This window comes from Papio anubis, chromosome 19 (assembly GCF_008728515.1).
Source record: "Papio anubis isolate 15944 chromosome 19, Panubis1.0, whole genome shotgun sequence".
NCBI classification, from domain to species: domain Eukaryota; kingdom Metazoa; phylum Chordata; class Mammalia; order Primates; family Cercopithecidae; genus Papio; species Papio anubis.
In genome coordinates this window covers 18,912,307-18,937,231 of record NC_044994.1, presented here as the reverse complement: position 1 = coordinate 18,937,231, position 24,925 = coordinate 18,912,307, and the positions used below count along the sequence as shown (strand labels likewise).

The 24,925-nt window shown below is 39.9% G+C and overlaps 1 long non-coding RNA gene and 1 pseudogene across 2 annotated transcripts in view; both read left to right on the top strand.

The window, feature by feature from the left end:
• The first annotated feature begins 254 nt into the window (after window positions 1-254).
• Window positions 255-1,402, top strand: LOC101016169 (annotated as a pseudogene). The gene has a single exon (XR_162961.5). The product of XR_162961.5 is annotated as a ubiquitin recognition factor in ER-associated degradation protein 1 pseudogene (transcript).
• A 5,614-nt stretch (window positions 1,403-7,016) lies between these two features.
• LOC103879639 overlaps window positions 7,017-24,925 on the top strand; it is a 34,076-nt gene continuing 16,167 nt past the window's right edge. Inside the window, exons 1-2 of the long non-coding RNA XR_001897288.3 lie at window positions 7,017-7,104; window positions 11,994-12,172. This is a non-coding gene — a long non-coding RNA (uncharacterized LOC103879639). The remainder of the gene's footprint in view (window positions 7,105-11,993; window positions 12,173-24,925) is intronic.

Sequence of the window (24,925 nt, the reverse complement as noted above, 5' to 3'; positions counted from 1 at the left end):
TTTCATACCGGCCTGGGCACATATAAAGACCCTGTCTCTACAAAAAAAATAATAATAATTAGCTGGGTGTGGTGGCACACGCCTGTAGTCCCAGCTACTTGGAAGGTTGAGGTAGGAGAATCACTTGAGCCCAGGAGTTCGAGGCTACAGTAAGACATGTTCCCACCACTGCATTCCAACCTGGGTGGCATAGCAAGACTCTGCTCTCGCTCTCTCTCTCTATATATATATATGACATTTTTTGATGAATTTTATGCTTAAGGAGATCTGCATTCTGATCATTTAGAAGTCAAGGTTAAAAACAACACACTGGGGCGTTGGTGGTGGCGGTGGCCGCGAGGAGAGAGGTCAGTGGGGTGCCTTCGTTGCATTGTCTGAGAGAAAAGACATCTCAAGGTGGTGTCCATCATGTTCTCTTTCAACATGTTCAATCACCCGATTGCCAGGGTCTTCCAAAACCGCTTCTCCACACAGTACCGCTGCTTCTCTGTGTCCATGCTAGCAGGGCCTAATGACAGGTCAGATGTGGAGAAGGGAGGGAAGATAATTATGATGCCCTCAGCCCTGGACCAACTCAGCCAACTTAACATTAGCTATCCCATGCTGTTCAAACTGACCAGTAAGAATTCGGACCGCATGACACACTGTGGCATGCTGGAGTTTGTGACTGATGATCTGCTACCTCTCACACTGGATGATGCAGAACTTGCTCTTGGAAGAAGGCAGCCTGGTCCAGGTGGAGAGTGTCAACCTTCAAGTGGCCACCTACTGCAAATTCCAGCCTCAGAGCCATGACGTCCCGGACATCACCAACCCCAAAGCCGTATTAGAAAACACAGTTAGGAACTTTTCCTGTCTGACCACTGGGGATGTGACTGCCATCAACTATAATGAAAAGATCTACGAACTCGAACTGTGTGTGATGGAAACCAAACCTGACAAGGCAGTGTCCATCACTGAGTGTGACATGAACATGGACTTTGATGCTCCCCTGGGCTACAAAGAACCCGAAAGACAAGTCCAGCATGAGAAGTCGACAGAAGGTGAAGCCGATCACAGTAGCTATGCTGGAGAGCTGGACTTCTCGCCTTCTCCGGCTCTGGCAATAGACTGGATGGAAAGAAGAAAGGGGTGGAGCCCAGTCCTTCCCCAGTCAAGCCTGGAGATATTAAAAGAGGAATTCCCAATTATGAATTTAAACTTGGTAAGATAACTTTCATCAGAAATGCACGTCTCCTTGTCAAAAAGGTTGAAGAGGATGAAGCTGGAGGCAGATTCGTCACTTTCTCTGGAGGACAGTTGTTGCATAAAAAGGGAAGAAAGCCCTAAATGAGGACTGTTGGATGGTTGGAAAATAATAAAAGAATTAATTGCAACATCTTGGCTTTTAGTTACTGGCACTGAAGGGATGAGCCTCATTAGCGAATACTCTGTTCCTCAAGATTTGTTTGAGTTAAGAATTACCAAGTTTGACTTGGAAGTGGAGCAGCAGGACTTCGTAGTTGTATGCTTGATTTGGAGAAAGACAAAGCGCTGTCCCTGAGGGCCTGGAGGCAACTGCCTCCTCACCCCATGCTTTCAGCTTGAGTGGGGCTCCCACTGCCTCAGCAGGAGCAATTCCGAGTCCCTAATTCTGTCAAAACTGATGGAGGTGACTGAATTGTCTAACATGAAGTGTTCTTTCTCTTTCTTCATTTACCCTTTCTTTTCCTAGGTCAATTGCATAGGTGTCAGTCTTTGGCCCAAGAAAAGGGTTTAACTAGACATGCGTTCTCTAAGTAGCGGCTGTCCCACTACTGTGGCTGCAATTTAAGTATTTGACAAAGAGTGTTTCTATTTTTATTTTACATATTTTTTTCAAAAGCCCACTCCTCAGAAGAACCTGATCTGAATGAGTTTGCACTTTTATTCTCATTTCATATGGACATAATTGGCTTCTTAGTGAATCTGTTCATAGTAAAACAACTCCATGCAGAAGCAAACATGTGAATGTTAGAATGAATAAATGCTAAAGAGATGCTCCTCTTTTTCCTTCTTCCCTACTCCTCCACTCCCAATTTTAATTTATTAAATTATCCAAGCTTCAAAAAAAGAAACACACACACACACACACACACACACACTGAGAGTTGAACTAACTTGTCACCAAGAGAAAAAGAAAAGGAAAATAACTTAAGCACGAAGACATAGAGGGATTAAGGCAATCTTTCTAGCAACTGAAAGACAAAGATGGTGAGAGGTGGATCCTGGCCCTGGGGCAGGAGGAAATGTGACTGAAAATCTAGGCTGGGAGTGATACTTGCATTTGATTCAGCTATAAACTTCACTGCTGCTGAGTTAGAATCAAGCAGCTGACTAGGCCTCAAGCCCCATGATCATTTGAAGCTTCTCCTAATGTACAGGACACTCCAACCTGGCTGGGCATCAGCAAGGACCTCATCACGGAGGGGAGGAGAAAGGCTGGAACCAGGCCGGGTGTGATGGCTCATGCCTATAATCCCAGCACTTTGGGAGGCAGAGACGGGTGGATCACCTGAGGTCAGGAGTTCGAGATCAGCCTGGCGAACATGGTGAAACCCTGTCTCTATTAAAAAAAAAAAAAATTAGCTGGGTGTGGTAGCACGCCTGTAATCCTAGCTACTCAGGAGGCTGAGGAGGAGGATCACTGGAACCCGGGAGGCAGAGGTTGCAGTGAGCCGAGATCATGCCACTGTCCTCCAGCCTGGGTGACAGAGAGAAACCCCATCTCAAAAAAAATTAAAAAGACTGGAACCAAACAGGAAACTTCCTGCCCAAGGTCCTCCTAGGCAGAAGAGGCAACCCCAAAGCAGCAGGCTAGGTCTGTCTCTCCCACGTGGTTTAGGTTTGTCTCCCATGTGATTTAGGTCTGTCTCTCCTGCATGGTTTATGTCTGTCTCCCATGTGTAGTGTGTCTACCCCATGTGATTTAGGCGTGTCTCTCCCATGTGGTTTAGGTGTGTCTTCCCTGCATGATTCAGGTTTGTCTCTCCCATGTGGTTTAGGCGTGTCCCGTATGGTTTAGGCGTGTCTCTCCCGCGTGGTTTAGGCGTGTCTCTCCCGCGTGGTTTAGGCGTGTCTCTCCCACGTGGTTTAGGCGTGTCTCTGCCACGTGGTTTAGGCGTGTCTGTCCCGCGTGGTTTAGGCGTGTCTCTCCCACGTGGTTCAGCTCTGTCTCCCCGACGTGGTGGGTCTACCCTGTGTGGTTTAAGCGTTTCTCTCCTGCGTGGTTTAGGTGTGTCTCTCCCGTGTGGTTTAGGTGTGTCTCTCCATAGTTTGGTAACCAACACAATATTGTCTTGCACAATTTTTTTAAAAAACAGCTGCCAGGGTTCACAGTTTGGGAAATTTTTGTATAAAAATTAGACCTCTAAATTCTTAAAAATTGGGTTATGAGGCCACACTGGACCTCCATCCTCACTGGCAGCCATCAGCTGGAGCCCAGTTGCTTGTGGTCCCTTTGAGTGAACTGTGACTCTGGATATATACTCTGTCCCTCACTCCACACTGCCTCTTCCACCAGATTCCCTTGACTCATGTATGTCACATGCCAGCTTCGTAGAAGCATTTGAGATTGTGTTCAGCGACCAGGAGGCAGTAAGGCAGGGCTTGGAGCATTCGGTTAGAGCAAGCTCTGTTGCCACCAAAACATAAATTAACATTTGGTTTTGTCCTTCTCCCCTTTGAGAAAGAGTCTGTGGAATTGATTTGCAGGTGCAGCAAATATATCTACGTGCAGAATAAAACCAAGTGGAGAAACTAGAATTCCTTTCAGAGATGGCTACCCTAAATAAGACAAAGAGGAGAAATTCTTCAATGTGCCAAGAAGAAAGGGAAGAATGGGAGTGAAAGGGTGGAGCTAGCAGACAGAGGGACAAAGAATGTGCCCTATGATATGACTCCTCCCAGTGACCCACCAAGTCCTCAAGGTTGCCCGAAACAGTGAAAGGAAGGTAGGAACGGAGGAGGGAGAAAGGAAGAAGGAAGAGAAGGAAAAGAAAAGGAGGGAGAGGAAGTGTGAAAGGACAGGCTAGCTCGATGTAAGAGCTTCTTCTAAACATAGCTAAAGAGGCCAAACTCTGCATTTAGGGCTTCTCTAAACCCAGCAGAGCAGCCAGCATCCACACAGGACCCCAGGGACAGAAGGACACACAAAAAGACAGCTGTAGAAACTCGCAGAAATTAAAATGAGGCTTCTGGATTCTCATGGTCTCAGAGGTAGTGTTTTGAGCCAAGTCTAAGACTATCTCAAAAGCATAGGGCATCCCAGTATCACACTAATTCATAAGGCAGTAATTCTTACAAAGGAAGTTTATTGCCCCCTAAGCCTCAAGGAGGCTCACAGGGTCGAGAGCAGGTATGGAAAAATCAGTGGATAATAGTCTCAAACCTCAAACTATTTTGTTCATCTCTAAACAACCAGTTTCCAACATTTCATGAAAAATTCCTTTAGCAATATTAGAAAGCTTTAGATTCATAATTCCCCTCTCAACCCACCAACACACACACAAAAATGCACACACACTTTCCTTCTCTAAAAACAAAACAACAGTATCTATAACCATGTCTATTTTGGTATCATGACAAACTTATCTATGTATATTCTGGAAGGATTACAATGACTTGACGGGGAAATGTTTTAAAGAGAAACATAAACCTGATGTAGGATAATTGCACCACTGGTAATCTCTAGGGATTTGCATTCCTTTTTTTTTTTTTTTTTTTTTTTTTTTTTAACTTTTCAACTGTTTTGAGGAAACGTTCCCCAGAGGCCAGGTGTTTAGGATCAGGATCTGACTAACCGACAGTCAAAATGATGTTGATGACAATAAGCAACAATAGTAATCAGAAGAAATAACTGTGATGATAGTAATAATCCTGGAGGTGCCATCAGAGCCAAACGTTGCCATGGAAACTGTGAAAATGAGAAGGGGTGGGAGACATAGAAAATCTTTTACAATGGAGTGCTGTGTTCCTGGAACTTCTGAGAATGAGCTCATGTATTGTATCCTAAAGAAGATTCAGATAAATAGCGATGTTTCATGATTACACACAACAGAGTTAAGGACAAAACGGCTTGCCAAGATAGGAAAGGACGTGCTGGGGCGATGGGTATTTGGGGTGATGGGTATTTGCCTTCAGGGTCTGCCTCAGAGAAACAGCTGCACACCATCTTTTCAGAGAGAATTTAAACCAGCTGCACCGTAAGGAATGTACACAACAAAATGAAAATGTTTTGAGCACGGTAGTTCTTTTCCTTCTGCGCAGCTGTCCAGAGCAGTTCAAGTTTAATAGTGGCACACGTCACTCTTTAAGGCACAATACAGAAATTTTCTGAGTCCCAAGATTGAAATCTGAATGGCTATAAAACCCTCTGCAGCTATTTCCTAAGAACATAAAGAAAATGCTGGTGCAGAAAGAGGTCAGAAAACCCATCTGGATTGCTTTCGAGCTTGGCAAGTCTATCTCTGAGGTATTTTTTTGTTGTTTAAAAACACTTATCACGATGTTATACAATTATACATGAAATCATTCTTCATGTTAGGCCACACCCTGGCTACTAAAACTTGCAAAAAGAATCACTCTCATTTCCTGGGATAGCCAGCCTGTCTACATGTCCGCCCACTCTCAAGCAAGCCCTGGAGAAGCTGGGCCACAGAAGGTGAGCCAGGCCCTTCCAGTCATGGTGCCCACATCCAAGGGAACCAGAGGACAACCTCCCTGTATATGGTAGCTTCACCAAACACAGTTTGTCATAAGCACCCAGAGATGAATATCTAGAATAATCAGTAATCTGGAAGTTCTTTCACTAACAAGAATAGTCTTCCCTTCTCGTGGGCTGATACTTTGTGTCAGTATAGAATGTTCTCCATTCTCCTTCCTACATGTGAGATAATAGCTACTAATTTCTCATTCTTTTCCTGAATAAATATATTGTGATGGTAGAGGTATGATATCTGGTCACCAGCATACAAGCTAATCTGTTAATAATATGGTAACTAAAAGTATTCATCTTTTTATTTTGTTCTTCTTCCCAGAAATGTAAGAGGTTAGAGGGAATACTATGTGCTTACATTTCTTTAACTAAAAGTGCAAAATACTGAATAATTCTCCCCAGTGACACTCTGAGAGAGTTATACATGTCTCCTAGTGAAAACCAGTTTGGAGAGCCAGATAGAACTGTACTTAAATCCAATCCCAGCTTTGCCATTTACCAGCTGTGGGAACTTCATCTTTCTAAACCTCATTTATCTCCTTCATAGAAGAAGGATGATGAAATTACTAAAGCCATTGAGAGGATTAAAGGAAAGCACATATGCGCCATGCCTTGTCCAGAGCAAGTGCTCAGTACTTTTACTATAGGTGACAAGTGGATACCTGATAAGTTGTTGTAAAAGATTTGTTCATCCTAATGGAAAGAAGAGTAAGGCAGCGTGATACAAGACTATAGAGTTTTGTGCTGAAAATGCCTTTTCTACTAGAGCTGGAACACCAGCTTCAGAGGGTCTGCAGATTAGGAAGTCAGTGGCACCCAGAGGGTCATCCCAGTGTGGACGGGGGAGTCTTCTACCCTTCCTACAATAACCCCTGGAAATCTCCAAAAATACACAGCACTATAAGAGCTTTCCCCAACATAAGAAATTGAAGAGAAAAAAAGAAAAACACCCTCTAAGGACAAGAACCCAGTCTCATTTCTTGGCGCCGTGAGGCATCCGACAATAACAACAACAACAAAAATAGCCATAGCCATCACCCCAGTTTGGAAACACTCTTGAACCACAGACCTGGCTCCAGGTTGCTTCTGAGGTCTCACAAAGTGAAGGCTTTCTCTGAGCCCTTTCCTGGTAATGATTTAGAATTCTGCAAACAATCTAGAATACAGGCCTCAGCCCTCTTCGTCACTAACAATTCTGTTTTCACACTTATCCAGCCAAGTTGCAGGAGGAACCCCTGAAGTAGTCTAAAACACATATTCAGTTATCAAAGTTTTTGGTCCTCAAGTCACTTTGATTTTACTAAAAGCAATCATTTGAAGGACATCTTGTCAGCTGGAATCCCAAACAAACAGACGAGCTTGAAACAGGAGTAAGTGATTTGAATTCTAACAGTTTTCCCTTGAAATAAGCTTTGTAGTAAAGGTTGTGATGCCAAGAAAAGATAAAAGGGAGCAGAGCTGCAGATAGAGTTCAGGATGACTTAAAAATCAAATATAATCATAAAATGCTAGGAGTTTAGCCAGACGAGCACGCAGGAAAATCTCAGCCCTCCCTTCTTTCATTAAGATTTCTATTTCATATACTCTGAAGGTTGATGTCAAAGGGTGAACAAGCACCGGGGAGCCCCTCAGGGAAGGTTCAGAGGGCTCCCGGTCAAGGTTGGCCCTATCATTAGGCAGAACAGGCAGTAGCCTAGAGCCAAAGAGTATTAGGAGCAATGAAAACGTGTAGTGACTGGATACCCTTTGGCTGACTTCAGGCTTGCAGGCATCACAACATTTTCCAGTATACCTGGGGCAATAAAAGTCTTCATCTCCACCTCTCAATTCAATCCAGGACATACAGCATTGATTTCTGACATTAAATTGCATTGAGGGTTTCTTTACTATTGTTGAATATAGCTATTTCCCATTGTTTATAATGCATATCTCTTTTAGAAAATAAATAAATAAATAAACGTGAAAGAGCTACATAATGTGAGATACCATCTACTCAAAAGTGTTTTAATAAGCAGATTTTGTTGATTTATACATTTCTATTGCCTGAATAGATTCACTGAATCTGCAAAACAACACTGGATTTTAAGGGATTTTAAACTACATTTGCTTAAAGACAAGCAGCATTATTCAACGGCTGCCATTCTGTATGTTGATACAGCTTTTGACCTACAAGAACCTACATACTTGATGATAATAATTCAAAAACTGTCTCTTCACCAGCCTCTACTCAAGTGGGAAAGATTTATTGAAGCTCTGCCTTCTATAAAACCTGCTGTTTGGTACCCATGGAATATGAAATTCTCACAACTGCTAGACCACTCGCTAGTACTGTATATCCATGCAGTTCTGTCCCAGACCCTGCCTTGTATGCCTAGCAACATGTGAAGATTTCAATTTCTAAATCCAGTGATTCCAGTTGTACTTATTACTGTCATTATGTGGTCTCACTAAATATTATTAAAAGCAATTATTATGAATATGAAGAACAAAAGATCTACTACCTCTACAAAAACCAAATGTATTGAAAAGAGACAATAAAGTCAGGTCACCTTAAAAAAAAATAGTCTCATCTTAAGATTGACCAAGGCAACGGTAAAAGATTGAGGGAGGAAATCAAATCATTTAAAAATGGGAAGAATAGTAGTCTTGGATTGCTTTGTAAGTTTCTGTAAGTTCTTCCTTCACCTAAGAAACTGAAGCTTCACATGGCCAATGACACTGTGTAGGTGTCACTTGTCTGTCAGAGCCAATGAAGAACATTAATCTGAAGAACCAAACTCAAGAACAAGGCCTTTTCCTGCTTCACAAGGTTGATGAATTTGTGTATAATTATGGATTTCTATTTATTTATTTATTTATTTATTTATTTTTTATTGTTTTGAGATGGAGTCTTGCTCTGTAGCCCAGGCTGGAGTGCAGTGGCGCATTCTCAGCTTACTGGAACCTCTGCCTCCCAGGTTCAAGCAATTCTCCTGTCTTAGCCTCCCAAGTAGCTGGGATTACCGGCACCTGCCACCATGCCTGGCTAATTTTTAGTAGACATGGGGTTTCACCATGTTGGCCAGACTGGTTTCGAACTCCTGACCTCAAGTGATCCACCCACCTTGGCCTCCCAAAGTGCTGGGATTACAGGCATGAGCCACAGCACATAAGACTTGTGTAAGCTATTTTTACGCTTCTCTATGTTAACTGACTTTTTTGATTGGGTGATCCACTAAGGGTTTTATTTTGATCAAAGAATAATAATTTCATTTTATTACACATGAAATGATATTTTGGGATGATACTGAGGTAGTTTCTCCTTTTCTATTGTCAGGGCCGTCTTTACTTTGAAAGATACAGAAAGACTGTGTATATCCTTGCTTGTGATCTTCCCAATCAGTAGCATCTGTTTCTAGGTCAGATGGCATACAAGTTCCTCCCCTGCTAAGAGTTACTGTTTTCGTGCCTCCCCCAAAAGATAAATAAAAATAAGATTGAATATGGTCTTTTAATCTTGGAGTCATAAAAGAAATGTTGAGTGGCAGGGGCTCAAATCACTCCCAGATGAGACATCACAACTTGACAAGTGATAGAGCATGTGGCTTTGCATGTGTGAGGTTTCCTCCTGGAAAACAATAATGGCAAACCACAGCCAGGATCAGGAACACTAATTATTGCTTGGGTGTAATTTATTATACCTTAGATTCTAGAAAACAAAACATAGCAACATGCTTCACTCTTGTCATGCAGAGAAGCTGTGACTATTTCTCTGTAGATAATCAGAGCCTGGACAATGGTCCTGAGATTGTCTAGGTACCACTATGAAAAATACCTCAACCACAAATGGATTTCTAAGTAGCCAGACCTAATGGGCCACCTTTAATGATTAACAGAGCCAAATCTTGTTATTTTATACTTAAGGCAACTGGAGCAGATAAACCACATATGATCTGATCAGTGTACTCATTAAAGAAAAAGTTGTGCATTTGCTCTAATATATGTCCCTGTGTCAGATATATGTGCCAATGACACATTCGATAAATTTCTGTTAAGTAGATAATCATTGATTAATTAACCTAATTAATTTCATAAATTAAATTTTCCCATAACTATAATAAAAATTTTTATGATGTGGTTTGATATACAGAGATTAGAAAATATCCAGGTTAAACCACGTCTATACAAATACTTCCTAAATTGTGGATACTATAATACAACCTTACTTTTTCTTGCCTCTATCTCAGGATGCTTTCCTTTTTTATATACCTATCATCCCTCTGGTGATATTTAATTAGCAATAATTACTTCAATCATTTATTTTAACTTTACCATCTTGGTCAAACTACTTTCTTTCTAAATTCTAACAAAGATCCACCATGAAAGGTGAGCCACCTTGAAATCACACCATTGTGATGAAAATTGCCAGGATCACCATAGCTTACTGCCACAAGGCACAGTCATCTGTGTCTTAGCAGACTTCTAAGAGGAAATCTTAGGATGCATTGTACTAGAGTTCACTTTTGAGAGCTGGTAACCACCTGGGACTCCATTAATCCTGATTTACTAAAAAAGAGATATCAGAGAAAAAAGCATATTGTCCCCTTCCTTATTTTTATTTTAAACTCAGAATTTCCTTGACAAAATGTAATTCCAATGCAAGCATTCTAAATGGGAAGTTTAACTAGTAAATAAAGTTGTGTTCTCAAGGTGGTAGAAAGAAGATAGGAAGGAGGGAGGGAGAAAGGAATGGGGGAAGGAAGGGAGGAAGAGATGGGGAGAGAAGAAAAAAGGAAAGGGGTGGAAGAAAAAGATGGCATGTTTTCTAAAGAAATTATTATTATTATTATTATTATTATTATTATTATTTTGAGGCATGGTCTTCTTCTGCCAGCTAGGCTGGAGTGCAGTGGTGCGACCACAGTTTACTGCAGCCTTGAACTTCTGGGCTCAAGTAATCCCCTGCCTCAGCCTCCCACAGCACTGGGATTATAGGAATGAGTCACCATGCCCAACCACTTTTACATATTATTTTTAAACAAGGAAAAGAGATATGCAGCCACCAATCGAATAGCTAAAGCTTTCTTGATGTGATGACTACATAACACTCTCAGAGAAAAATTCTAAGAGGTGCGGGAGAGTGTAAAATTGTAGGGAGTTGTGAACTATTCCCCATCCACCATCACACTCTATCAACAGAGGATTTTAAAATCTGCATTCAATTGGAGCCTAGGCTAGGGGTACCTCAAAGAGCTGGAAGCATTGATCACCATAGCACAAAATTACAAAGGGTGATCAACAATGTAATATTGATAAAGACATAAATGTTGGATGAGTTTAAATATTGGGTACTATGTCATGCTTTTTTCCCCTCATACACAGCATCTTCAATTTTAAAAGTCCATAGAATGCAAAGACAAGTGCATATGGATGTTAACTGCAGCAGCACTTAGCCAAAAAAAAAAGTGAATATTACAAAAATGAGCATCGATAGAAAAAAGGTGAAATAAATTGTGATACAGCTGCACAGTGGAATACTATATAGCTATTTCTATATTTAAAAACGATACTAAAGAAAATTATTGTGTATGTGTGCTGCATATGCAAAGAAAAATAGTCAAAGAGATGTATAGAACTATAAGAAATATAGCAACATAGGAAAGAGTTGGAAGGGATATATACCATACTTAACAAGGACTACTTCTGATGGAGAATGGTATCAGAAAGAACAGATGAAGAATACTTTCTACTTCTTATTTACATAATTCAAATTGTGTAGGATAGTATACTTTCTTTTTTGTGATATCTTAGTATTTTTTCTCAAATTTCAAAGATGTTTTATGTTACTATTCCTAGAAACACTCTGGGTATGAACCACAACTTCCACCATTCCAAGTGTTTTTAGAATGGAACTTGAAGAACCTTAGACACAGTAGGGTTCCCTTTATAGAATTAGCAATCCCCAGCAGAAGACACTACAAGATTTTGTGGATCCACCTAATCTCTCAGGGTCCCCAAAAGAAGGAGCAGCCTAAAACAATCGTGGAGTATGTGACCATGTCAGGCTAAAATACCTATCAGGTGCATCTCAGAAGTGAGAGCTAGAATATCAAAGTTTACTTTTCCTTCCCAATATAATATCGCATACAGAAGTTTTTAGAAGCTAGTCACAGAATATCTTAGAAAGTTGCATTGCTTATTTAAATTACATTTTGTGGATTTCATGGATACATAAAAACACTCTCAGGATGGTAAAATAAACTGTTCATATTGCGTTTAGGAACTTTTTGCCTTGCCCACTCCCCAAAATCATTTGAGAGCAGTGTATGTAGACTGGAAGTGAAAAGACTCAAGAAAGATGGCAAAATAGTACTTTCCAGTGCTCGTCCTCCTGCAGAAACATCAATTTGAACAATTATTCAGGCACAAAAATACCTTCAGAAGAGCTACGGAAACCAAGTAAGTGATTACAGTATCTGGGTGTAGCACAGAAAAGATGTGTTGAAGAAGGTAGGCCGGGCGTGGTGGCTCATGCCTGTAATCCCAACGCTTTGGGAGGTGGAGGCAGGTGGATCACCTGGGATCAGGAATTCGAGACCAGCCTGGCCAACAGGGTGAAACTCTGTCTCTACTGAAAGTACACAAAAAATTAGCCAGGCATGGTGGTGGGTACCTGTAATCCCAGCTACTCAGGAGGCTGAGACAAGAGAATCACTTGAACCCAGGAGGCAGAGGTTGCAGTGAGCCGAGATCGCGCCATTGCACTCCAGCCTGGGTGACAAGAGCAAGACTCTCTCAAACAAAAAATAAATAAATAAATAAATAGAAAAAAGAAAAGAAGGTAGGAAGGACAGTTCACATTACCTACCCATGACACCCTCCCCCAGTCCCAGGCAGCACAGAATAAAGACAGATACCCTTCATATGGAGGAAAGAGACGAGAGTGAGCAGCAGACTTTGCCTCAGACTCCAACGCTAAGCCTGCCCCAGTAAAATCCAGCACTGGGGAGCACCCTATGGCTTTAGACTGCAGGCCAGCCTGCCAGGCGGAGCCTCCAGACTTGCCTAGGCACCAGGCCAGATCTTACAGCCCCAGATTCCAGGCCTGCCTGCGAGACTCAGTCCCCAACTTCCAGACCACACACATGTCTCTGGATGAGCTGACTGGTAAAGGGATTGCCCAGATAAAGCCAATCTGCAAAGATTGGAATAAGTCCCTACTTCTTCAAATGCACAGACACCAATGCATAACCACAAAGATCAAGAACAATCAAGGTAACATGACCTCACCAAAGAAACAAATTAAAGCTTCAGTAACAGACCCTAAAGAAATGGGGACTTACAATCTGCCCAACAAAGAATTCAAAAGAATCGTTTTAAGTAAGCTCAGCAAACTTCAAGAAGATACACAGAAACAATTTTACAAAATCAGAAAAATAATAAATAACCAAAATGAGAAAATTAACAGAGATTGAAATTATTTTTGAAAACCAAACAGAAATTAAAAGCTGAAAAACACAGTAAATGAAATAAAAAATGCAATTGAGGGCATCAACAGCAGAACCAATAAAACAGAAGAAATAATTTGTAAATTAAAAGGCAAGTTATTTGAAAATGTACAGAGAAGAAAAAAGAAAAAAATGAAAAGTAAAAAACAAAGCTTATAGTATTTATGTATCAGCATCAAAAGAGCAAATATTCAAGCTATAGGAATTAAGGAAAGAGAAGAGAGATGAAGTAGAAAGATAAAGTTTTCAAATCTGGGGAAAGATATAAAACTTTTCAAATCTGGGGAAAGATGTAAATATCAAGGAGAAAGAAGATCAACATTCTTCAATCAATCAGATTCAATCCAAACAAGACTACACCAAGACACGTTAAAATCAGATTGTCAAAAATCAAAAACACAGAGAAAATGCTGAAAGCAGCAAGAAAAAAGAATGAAATAATAAATAAAGAAGTTCCAATAAGACTGGCAGTGAACTTCCCAACAGAGACCACATAGGCCAAGAAAGAATGGGACAGTATATTCAAAGTGCTGAAGGAAAAAAAAAAAAAAAAACTGCCAACCAAGAATATTTACCTGACAAACTGTCCTTCAGAAATGAAGAGATAAAGATTTTCCCAAACAAAAGCTGAGGAGGTACATTGCCACCAGATCTGCCTTATAAGAAATGCTAAAGGGAATTCTTCAAGCTGGAAAAAAAGTGATGCTGACTAGAAACACATAAAAGTATAAAATTCACTGGTAAAAGTACATGGTTGAATTCAGAATACTCTAATACAGTAATGGTGGTGTGTAGGTAACATATCATGACTATGACAGTTAAAAGAAAAAGATTATTTAAAATACTAACATAACAAAAAAAAATAGTAACAGCTACAATTTAAGGATACACAATACAAAAATATGTAAATTATGATATCAAAAACATAAAATTGGGGGTAGGGTGGGATAAAAGTGTAGAATTGTATACGCAATCAAAGTTAAGTTGTTATCAGCTTAATATAGCCTGTTATGAAGTGTTTTATGTAAGCTTCATAGACTACAGACTATAATACAATAACCTTTAGACTAGACTAAATAGACCTAACAAATATATACAGAACATTTCACCCAATAGCAATAGAACACACATTCTTCTTAAGAATACATGAAGTATTCTCCAGAATAGCCATAAAACAAGTCTTAATGAATTGAGGAAGACTGAAATTATATCCACAATGTTACGAAACTAGAAGTCAATAACAAGAAAAGCCTTGAAAAATTCCCAAAAAGATGGACATTAAACAACACGCTCCTTAGCAATAAATGGGCCAAGGATGAAATTTAAAAATATCTTGAGACAAATTAAAATGAACACACAATATAGAAAAACTTATGGGATGCAGCAAAAGTCATTCTAAGAGAGAAGATTATAGCAATAAACACATACATCCAAAAGAAAAATGATCTAAAATAAATAGCCTCATGTTATACCTCAAGGAACTAGAAAAAGAAGAACAAACTAAGCCAAAAGTTAGAAGGAGGAAAATAATAAAGGCCATAGCAAAAATAAATGAAAGAAAGAGAGAATAGAGGCAGGCAGGCGGATCACCTGAGGTTGGGAGTTCGAGACCCACCTGGCCAACACGGTGAAACCTAGTCTCTACTAAAAATATAAAACTTAGCTGGGCATGGTGGCATGTGCCTATAATCCCAGCTACTCAGGAGACTGAGGCAGGAGAATCACTTGAACCTGGCAGGTGGAGGTTGCAGTGAACTGAGGTTGCACCAATTAACTCAGCCTGGGTGACAGAGTGAGATTCCATCTCAAAAAAAAAAAAAAAAAGAGAGAGAGAGAGAGAGAGAATTGAAAAGAAGTAGAAAACATCAACAACCCTGAGTTGGTTTTTGAAAAGATAAGCTCAGAAAACATTTAACTAGACTAAGAAAAAAAGACTTAAGTAAAATCAGAAATGAAAAAGACATTACAACTGATAACACTGAAATACAAAAAAATCACGAGAGACTACCATGCACAATTATATGCCAACAAATCAGATAGCCTACAAGAAATAAACTCCTAGACACATAAAACCTACCAAGACTGAATCATGAAGTAGAAAATCTGCATAGACCAGTAAAAAGTAAGGACACTGACTCAATCTCCTTAATAAAACATTTCCCAACAAAGAAAAGCCCAGGACCTGATGGCTTCAGTATTGAATTCTACCAAACATTTAAAGAACTAATACCAATCCTTAAACTATTTCAAAAGATTGAAGAGGAGGGAACACCTCCAAACTCATTTTATGAGACCACTATTACCCTGATACAAAAGCCAGATAAGTACACTACAAGAAAAGAAAATTACAGGCCAATATCCCTGATGAACATTGACACAAAATCTTCAACAAAATACTAGCAAACCAAATTAAGCAGCACATTAAAAGGATTATTCACAATGATCAAGTGGGACTTATCCCTGAGATGCAAGGACGATTCAACATACACAAATCAATAAATGTGATATACCTCATTAACAGAATGAAAAACCAAAAGCATATGGTCTTCTCAATAAATGCAGAAAAATCACTTGACAAAGTTCAACATCCATTCACGATAAAAACAAACTTTCAAAAAAAAGGTATAAAAAATGTAGGTATTTATCAAAAAAATACATACAATGGCCAAAAAGTATATGAAAAAGTCTCAACATTAATCATCAGGGAAATGCAAATTAAAACCACAATGAGATACCACCTCACACCTGTTAGAATAGCTATCACCAAAAAGATAAAGGATAACAAGTGTTGAAGAGGATGTGGAGAAAACATGTGCATTGTTGGTAGGAGGAATGTAAATTAGTACAGCCATTATGGAAAACAGTATGGAGGTTACTCAAAACCTTAATAATAGAACGACAATATGATCCGACAATCCCACTACTGGGTACATACCTAAAGGAAATGGAATCAGTATGTTGAAAAGATACTGGCACTCTGATGTTCATTGCAGCATTATTCCCAAGAGCCAAGATATAGAATCAACCTAAGTGTTCATCAACAGATGAATGGATAAAGAAAATGTAGTATATACATCATAAAATACTATTCAGTCTTAAAAAATAATAAAATGCTGTCATTTGGTATAGCTTGGATGAATCTGGGCATTATATTAAGTGCAATTAGCAAGGAACAGAAGATAAATGCCGTATGATCTCATTGAAACATGAAATCTAAAAAAGTCAAACTAATAGAACAGAGAGTAGAATGGTGGTTGCCAGGAATTTGGGGTAGGGGTCAGGGCTGGGGAGATGTTTGTCAAAGGATACAAAATTTCAGCTGGGAGGAAATAAGTTCAAGAGATCTATTGAACAACATGGTAATTATAGTTTATAACGATTTATTATACTCTTGAAAATCACTAAGAAAGTCAATTGTAAGTGTTCTTACCACAAAAAATAACAATGTGAGGTAATGTGTATGTTAATTAGCTCAATTTAGCTACTCCATAATGTATACATATTTCAAAATTTAGGTTGTACATAATAAACATATACAATTTTTGTCAATTAAAAAAACATTTTTGAAAATAGAAAAAGAAAAGTCGTATATATAGCTATGTAATGGAGAATAAATTCTTCAATGAAGACACCATTTGGAAGTAAAGAGAGCCTGAGAATATGCTCTTAATAAAAGCTTCTTATTGTTATTGTTTTTTGATTTTCTGCTAAATAAGGTAACTTTCATAATAGCCCTGCAATAGAATAAGTATGAGTACAGTAAGTGTTATTATGTGTCATATTTATCAATAGCGATGCATGTTGTCTCAGAAACATATACCTTTTTTCATAAACTAACTTTGGTGTAATTTCTACATTATCAAAAGTCAACATAGAATTAATTTTCTCTACCTACAGTACTCCACTTATTCATTCGAAAAATGTCATGACTGCTTACCTCCAATATTCCAGAAACTCTGACATGTGGAAATTCTTTGTAAAGTGGAAAGTACTACTCAAATATCAATGCTTGTTTTTCAGTCTGAGCAGTCATTTTTGTGTCTGCTGTCTCCTTAGAGCAGCTATTGACTGCTCTCCAGAAAAAAAGAGAATCTGATAGGTCTCACAGAGGTGACAGAGAAATTTCAGCCACTTCCACCTTTTATAAGAGAATCACATAATATTCTCCATTGTACCCAACAGGACTATAATAAAGGCAACAGGACTATAATAAAGGCAACAGGACCCAAGTAGGTGACCTAACAGGGAAGGGAATGTTGGTTAGGCAGCACCACCTAATGGCTGCTGGACAGAACCTGTATCCTCTACCTTGAGAACATGGGCTGCTTTATCACTTTTTTGTAGATGCGTTTTAGATACAGGTAGACTAGGCATTACACTATTAATTTTTACCAAGGTCAAAAGAGGTACATAACCTGGAGCACCTCCTTAAATGCTGGTAGAAATGTGACTGGACAATGTCAGGCATATCAGAATTACTGCCACTTAGCCTACTCAAAGCTAATAGATTTAGGACACCAAGACTAATACGATGGCATCTTGCTTTCTATTAAAGGCACTTCTTTTAATTTCTGCTACAGACAAAGAAAGAGGAAATAAAAGCTACTTAGAATAAACTCTGCTATAACTTAGCATATGTCTGGAAAAGAACTTCAGGGAAAATTCAAGTTGAGATTCACTTCCCAACAATTAATTTCCATGATCATAATGATTGAGATGAGGACTGACGTTATCCCCTAACCCTACTCCGCACCTCCCTCTTCTCATTGTTAACCCATCGATGTAGAAAAACACTTTCTTCAGCTCTTTCTAGTCTAACCGTAAGTTATTATCACCCAGAAACAGTAATGCATACTTGTGTGCCAAAAAGAACAAAGGACTGCTTTTTATTGGAGTAATCCATAAATTCCAACTTCATTACTTCCACATTTCTTTTCTGAAAACAAAAAGGATGATTTAATCAGATAAACACACCTAACTTTACTCCTCTCCCATCCCTCTCACGGCTGCTGAATCTAGTCTTTGTCTTCAAGGCTTTCATTTCCTTGATCTTTACATTATCGCTGAATCCTCTACTACTTTTGTCCATTTTCTCAGCCATACTTTCAATAGGATCGTGATTTTCCAGGACCCATTTAACCACCTTCATACCTTCCCTTCTAATTTTTAATCTCACATTCTTCGAGTCAGTCATTTTGCTTTTGAGACCCATTTTGAATACAGAGCATTACTGAGGGGGAAGTTCACATAACTGAGTAGATGGGATCTGCAGCATGTCCATGCCATCTAATTCCACTTGTCTCTGTCCACTGAGCCGTCTCCATCAATCATGTACACTGATCCCTGTTGAGATTCTCTTTATAGCTCTCTGAAAACTTCTACCCTTTGCAAGTCCTCACCAAACTACCGCCATATTACCTGGTTCTTCACTGAGATGCTAGATGACTTCAATTTGAACTCTTTAATTATTCTTTCTTAAACTTCCAATCTCCCTGCTTCTCATGGTTTTCCCCCTTTTAATCACATTCAACCAGAAGTGTCCGCCCAGGCTAACCTTTTCCCTCAGGGTTTTATCTCACTCTTTCCCTCCTCGGGTACTTAATAACAACTGCCTCTCCTCACATCTTCCGCCTCTTCCTCCCCCGGACACCTTCCTTCCTTGGTTTAAAAATACAACTCTTGGCCGGGCACCTTGGCTCACGCCTATAATCCTCGGGAGGCCAAGGCAGAAGGATCACAAGGTCAGGAGTTTGAGACCAGCTTGACCAACATGGTGAAACCCTGTCTTTACTGAAAAAAAAAAAAAAATAGCAGGGTGTGGTAGCGCGTGCCTGTAATCCCAGCTACTGAGGAGACTGAGGCAGGAGAATCACTTGAACCTGGGATCTGGAGGTTGCAGTGAGCCGAGATTGTGCCACTGCACTCCAGCCTGGGCGACAGAGTGAGACTCCGTCTCAAAATAAAATTAAATTAAAATAAGTAAATAATAAAAATACAACTCTTCCCTCGAACCTGTTTTCTCATCAAGATGAAGTTCTATCCCGCTCCTCTTCTCTGTTGAGCTTCTGGAAAGGGTAGCTGTAACTCACTGTCACCATATCCTTCCACCTGTTTAGCCTTCTTAGCACTGACTATCAGGTTTTTCAATGGCTTTTGGCTTCTCTAAGGCACCGGTATCCTCCTGATTACGAAATCCAAAGACCTATGCTTGGATTTTCCCTTCTGTCTCTCCTCAGTATCCAGTCCTGTTACCATCTTCTTCATGAAACCCCTTTCTACATTGGCTTTCAGGAACACATTGTTCTCCTACCACCCCAATTATTCCTCCCACTTCCTCTACTTCCTTTGCCTTGAAATTACCTCCAAGGTAACCATGTTCCCAGCACATAGGATACACAGGGATCAATGCAAATAAAACTCCCTGCCCCAGTTCATTTGTAGAAGCTAACTTTCTAGGGGGAGACAGAAAATAACACAGTAATTAGACAAATCATTTAGCATGTTAGAAGGTGAATCAGGTATAATTCTCACTCTTTCAGATGAGAAAATGGATGCCTAAAGGGAATGAATCATTTGCATGAGTACAGGTAATCAGTATCAGGATTACTCCAATCCAGCGCCCTGACTCCCAACACCGTGCTACACAACATCTCCAATGCCCAAGAAAAGACCTCTGGAAAAGAACTTCCCTTATAGAAAAGGATTCTGTGCAGCAGAGCCTGACTTTTCTCCTACACTTTCCTTAGTGCATATTCCCTCTTTAGGACCCTGACACCACAATGCCTAGTCTCAATAGCATGTTACTCTCCACATAAAATTCCAACCCAAAATAGAAAAGAATCACCTAAAGTTGGCTTTGTTTTCCTTCACTCACATAAGAAAGACAGAGGGAAATTTTGAAAAATGTCAACACCTAAGGAAAAATGTAACTTAAAAATATGAAGAAAATACACAAATTATACAAAAAAAGAGGCATGAATACGGTTAATCTTATGAAGTACAGGTTTCTGATTTAGGCATAAATACCTAAATGACTCAAGCAACTCACCCATTCCATCCTTCGCCCTGCTTTTGGAAAATGTCTATAAATAAGTTCCCCAAGACTTTTGTGTTGTCTACTTCAAAGCTGGGGCACACAGCAGAAGGCAGGCTGAACTCCCATTGTAAGCCCATGATCTGGTCCTTGCAGATACAGGTTATTAGCTCCCCATCCTATGAAACAGTTCTCACTATGCTTCCACTCCTTCACCCAGTCCCCATTAAACTAACGGTCCTACCAAATAAAGTCTACCAAGTAGAAGTTCTCAAAAGAATGACAACTTAACTAGGTCAGGATCCATAAAAGTTAGTTTAGTTCAATTAAGCAAACAATTATTCAGCTCCTATTACATGCCAGGCCCTGATACAGAGTAGTCATTTAATCAATATTGGTTGAATGAATAAATGAATAAACGAATAATTAAATAAATGCCTTGTTGTGTGCTAAGGCTACACATGCGAATGAGACATATCCCAGCTCTCAAGGAGCAAGTTCACCTCTCAAGCTGAACATGTACACATCCAAACTTCAGCGTATTCAAAAACTAGCTATTCATCTTTTTTTCTCTCTTTTGAGACAAGGCTGGAGTACTGTTGTGCTCCTGGCTCACTGCAGCCTCCACCTTCCTAGGCTCAGGTGATCCTCCCATCTCAGCTTCCTGAGTAGCTGGGACTAGAGGCATGCACCACTAATTTTTGAATTTTCTTTTTTTTTTTTAAGACGTTTATACCATGTTGCCCAGGCTGGTCTTGAACTCCTGGGCTCAAGTCATACTCCCACCATGACCTCCCAAAGTGCTGGGACTAGAAGCATGAACCACCACGCATGGCCTTCATCTTCTTATTAAAAGTAAACTTTGTTCTCCTTTCTTACTTTGCTTATGTTCCCAATCTCATTTAACCTCAGAGTCATTCATACTTCCCTCTCCATGGGCCCCTACATCTTCCAAGTCCATGGCCTTATTTTCCTTCCCATGATCACTTTCCTAGGTCATGATTTATGAGCTTTCATTTGAATAATTTGCTGTACCTTCCTGACTGGACACTCCAGCTCGTCTGTCCTGTCCTCCACCCTCACCCATGCCACCTACTCTCCACCTTGCCCCCAGAATTATCTTTCTAAAACCTAACAATCTCAACAACTTTCCTGTTCAAAAACAATAACTGACTTTTCATCATCCTCTACTGTGGTAGTCACGCCATCCATGATCAAACAGCAGCCTCCATCTCCAATCTTACTTAAACCATACTTCCTTGTCTTACCTGACTTCCACATACCCTTAGCCCAAACTCATTGGATTATTATCTGCCCTAGAGCAGGTTCTACTCCCTCCAGCTTCTGTGCATACATCTGGGCCATCCCTTCCCCCTGAAATGCCGTGACTATGGGCCATGCCCATTATGGTTCTATACCTCCTCCAAGGCCTGACTCTAATTCCTTCTACTCCAAGGCATATTCCTAATTGGAACGTCCTCTCTCTCCTTTATTTCTCTTAATGAAATTCATTCATACTTTCATTATGGCATGTTTCACAGTCTTTCTCATGTTAGAATCACTATCTGCCTCTGTGAGATTTTGAGCCCCAGGAGACCTTGGACTTTATCTAATTCATCCATGTAATCCCCACAGTGCTCATTCCAGTTGTGGCTGAATTGGCTGGGTAGTAAAATATTTTGTCTATAACTGAACTGAGCATACATAGAATGATGCTAATGAGAAATGACTGAGATTTAAACCTGATTTTAAATAGAAGAAAATAAACAGTTTGCTTTGCATGAAGAGGAGTTAGTACCCTGGTCATGAACTCTCTCAATCTCATCAGTCTTCCAGGAAATACATAGTCCTCCAGGAAACCCCTATAATTTTTTTTGCAAATGCAAAGCCAGATTCACAGGGGAGACTGGTGAGAGAGTTTCATGAACTCCAGCTTAATTCTTCACTACTACATACACAACTCAAAGCACAGGCCCTGCAGACAACAAGAGCAACACTTAAAGACAACCCTAGTAAAGGACAAACTTGGTGGAAAATAATACAAAAACATACTTTTAACTTGTCCAATGCCAGTTCCTGAGCCATGCCAAAACATTACCTCTTGAAGATGAGAAGGCATTGGAAGAAGGGGTAAAAAGAAGGGAATTGAGACTTTAAGGGTATTGAGACAAAGAGGAGGACCCACGACCATCTGCTGGACCCCACCCAGGGATTTTCCATGTTCTGCAACCTAATATTTGGTCCTGGACACCGAAATGGCCCTTCACATCCTCTTGATTTGACCAACAATTTCTGCATCCCATCTCTGGTCACACACTAATGGTTAGCTGCCACTTTCTTGGATAACTACATGGGGTGTGGCATCCCCTTCAGATCCCTGACTCTAACTGTTAATCATATCTTTGACGGCAATAGAAAGATTTATGGTCCTGATCCCATATTCCTAAATCACCTCCAGCTGGTCAGTCGACTGGTGAAAGAGACTCAAAAAGATGAATCTAGAGAAAAGATTGCCATGAACAATATGTACTTGCCTGATGTGTTCCCTCTATGCCAAACTCTACATTAACCCACCAAGGTGGCTTCCGCCACAGGATATGGGAAGATCTGAACATGCAGGGCCATTTCTCCACAAAAGAAACAGGACAAAAATGGACAATAATTCCTACTTGCTGGATGCCCTGACATTGACATCCCCTCATTCCTTGAATTTACAGTCAGTAGTAAACTTGCACAATCGAAATTAATCCTAACATAACTTCCTCATTGAAACTCCTAATGCTGTCAGGTTCTTTTATCTCACCCTTCCCCTAATGCACATCTCCGATCGGGTCCCACATGAATAATTTCACTGTACCATTACTGATACCAGCATTCGAATGATTTAACAAAAAACATAGCAATTTTTTCTTAACCAGAATCTAGCTGATCAAAATTCTGATTAAACTTTGGCACAAAAAATAATTTTTTGAAGAAAAATTTAAAGGACAATGAAAACGAATAGATATTCAAGTTTTTAGAAAATAAACTTCTAGAGACTGTCCAGGATCAATCCATATTTAGCCCAATTTCCTGCAACTTCTCCATGTAAAATATTGTACAATGAGAATTTATAGTCTGACTGGCAACCCTCAGGCACTGTAAAATTCTTAATCATCAAAAATGCAATTATGCTCACTATCCTGTAATTACTAAGGAAAGAAAGTGCACTCATACATTTTACAAAGATTTTCTAAAGAGAGGAAATGGTAGATGGTGGGGGGAGAGTTTCTAATTAACTTTCAATTAATCAGAGATTCAAGTATAACCAGAAAACTCCACTTCTTAAACATTCCATGAGTACTTGCTATGCACCAAGCACTCAATTACTATAAATTGGTAAAGTGCAAAAAAAAGGCCATTTCCTAATTGATAGATGGAACCCCTTTCTGGAAATTCAGTTTAACAGATTATTCCACTCTGGGTTTGTACATCAAGGGAGGTCATATGTAAGTACCCAAAGCTTTGAAATTTTTAAACATTTTAGACATCTAAATCCAAATGAGATAGCAAGGATAGTTTTCAAGTTTTATCTTCTGAAATCATGAAGGGTTTCTGTTTGCCACAGGTATGTTTTAACTGTAATGCAGCATTTCAGTAGAGACAAACTATTTATGCTGCAAGTGACACACACACACACACACACACACACACACACACACCCCTCCTCAACTCGGACTAAATTAATAAGGGATATTTGCTGAATTTTAGCTGAAAAGGCTGGAGGAAGATGCGGTGAGTTTGGATCCAGCGACTGGAAAGATATTGCCCAGGGCTAAGTTCCATCTCTCTCCATGTGGCTGACTTGCTCCTAAAGCTGCCTCACTCCAGATCTCACATTCTCAGGCTTCTTCAGGCAGAGGAAGGGAGGAGTCTCTTCCTACAGCATTTGGAAGAAGTGCTACATTCTCCTTACCCAGAAACCCAAGCAAATATTTCCTTAGGTCTCTACAGTCCTGATTTGTTACAGATCCTTCACTGAGCCACTCACAGGGCCAGAGCAGATGGGATGGTCCTGACAGTGGCCAGTCAGAGGTCACTGTGGAACCAGGGTAGGTTCAATCTTTCCCAATCCTACAGGGCTGAGAAGGAAGGAAGGTAGCTTCCCCAAAGGAAACTTGGAGTACTTTTAAGAAGGAGAAAGGGAGAGTGATGGATAAAATATAAATACATGAATGTCTAACTAGACCACTAAATACAAACCAGACTCTGAGGGCTTTACTCTTACTTGCCAGCCTTGGCATCAGGTCAATCATAATTTTCATATCAGAAATTTTTTTTAACATGTTTATGTCATGGAACTTTCCAGAGTGAGGGGTGAGAGGGTAGAGATAGCAACCTAAAGCTGCCCTCATTGTTCCAGCATTCTAGTATACTGGGGCAAAACATCAGAGACCCTTGGCATGAAATCTCAATGACCTCTTTGGAAAAAACGGACACTAGTGGTCAGTCCCCGGAATATATAGATCAAAATTTTCTAATAATACTAATAGCTGACATTGGTTATGTGCTTGCTAGGAGCCAGGCACTGTCAGCCCATTACCTGCATTAACTCATCTAATCCTCAGAGCAACCTCGGAAGTTGATCCTGTGATTGCCCTCGTATTACATATGAGAAAATTGAGGCAGAGA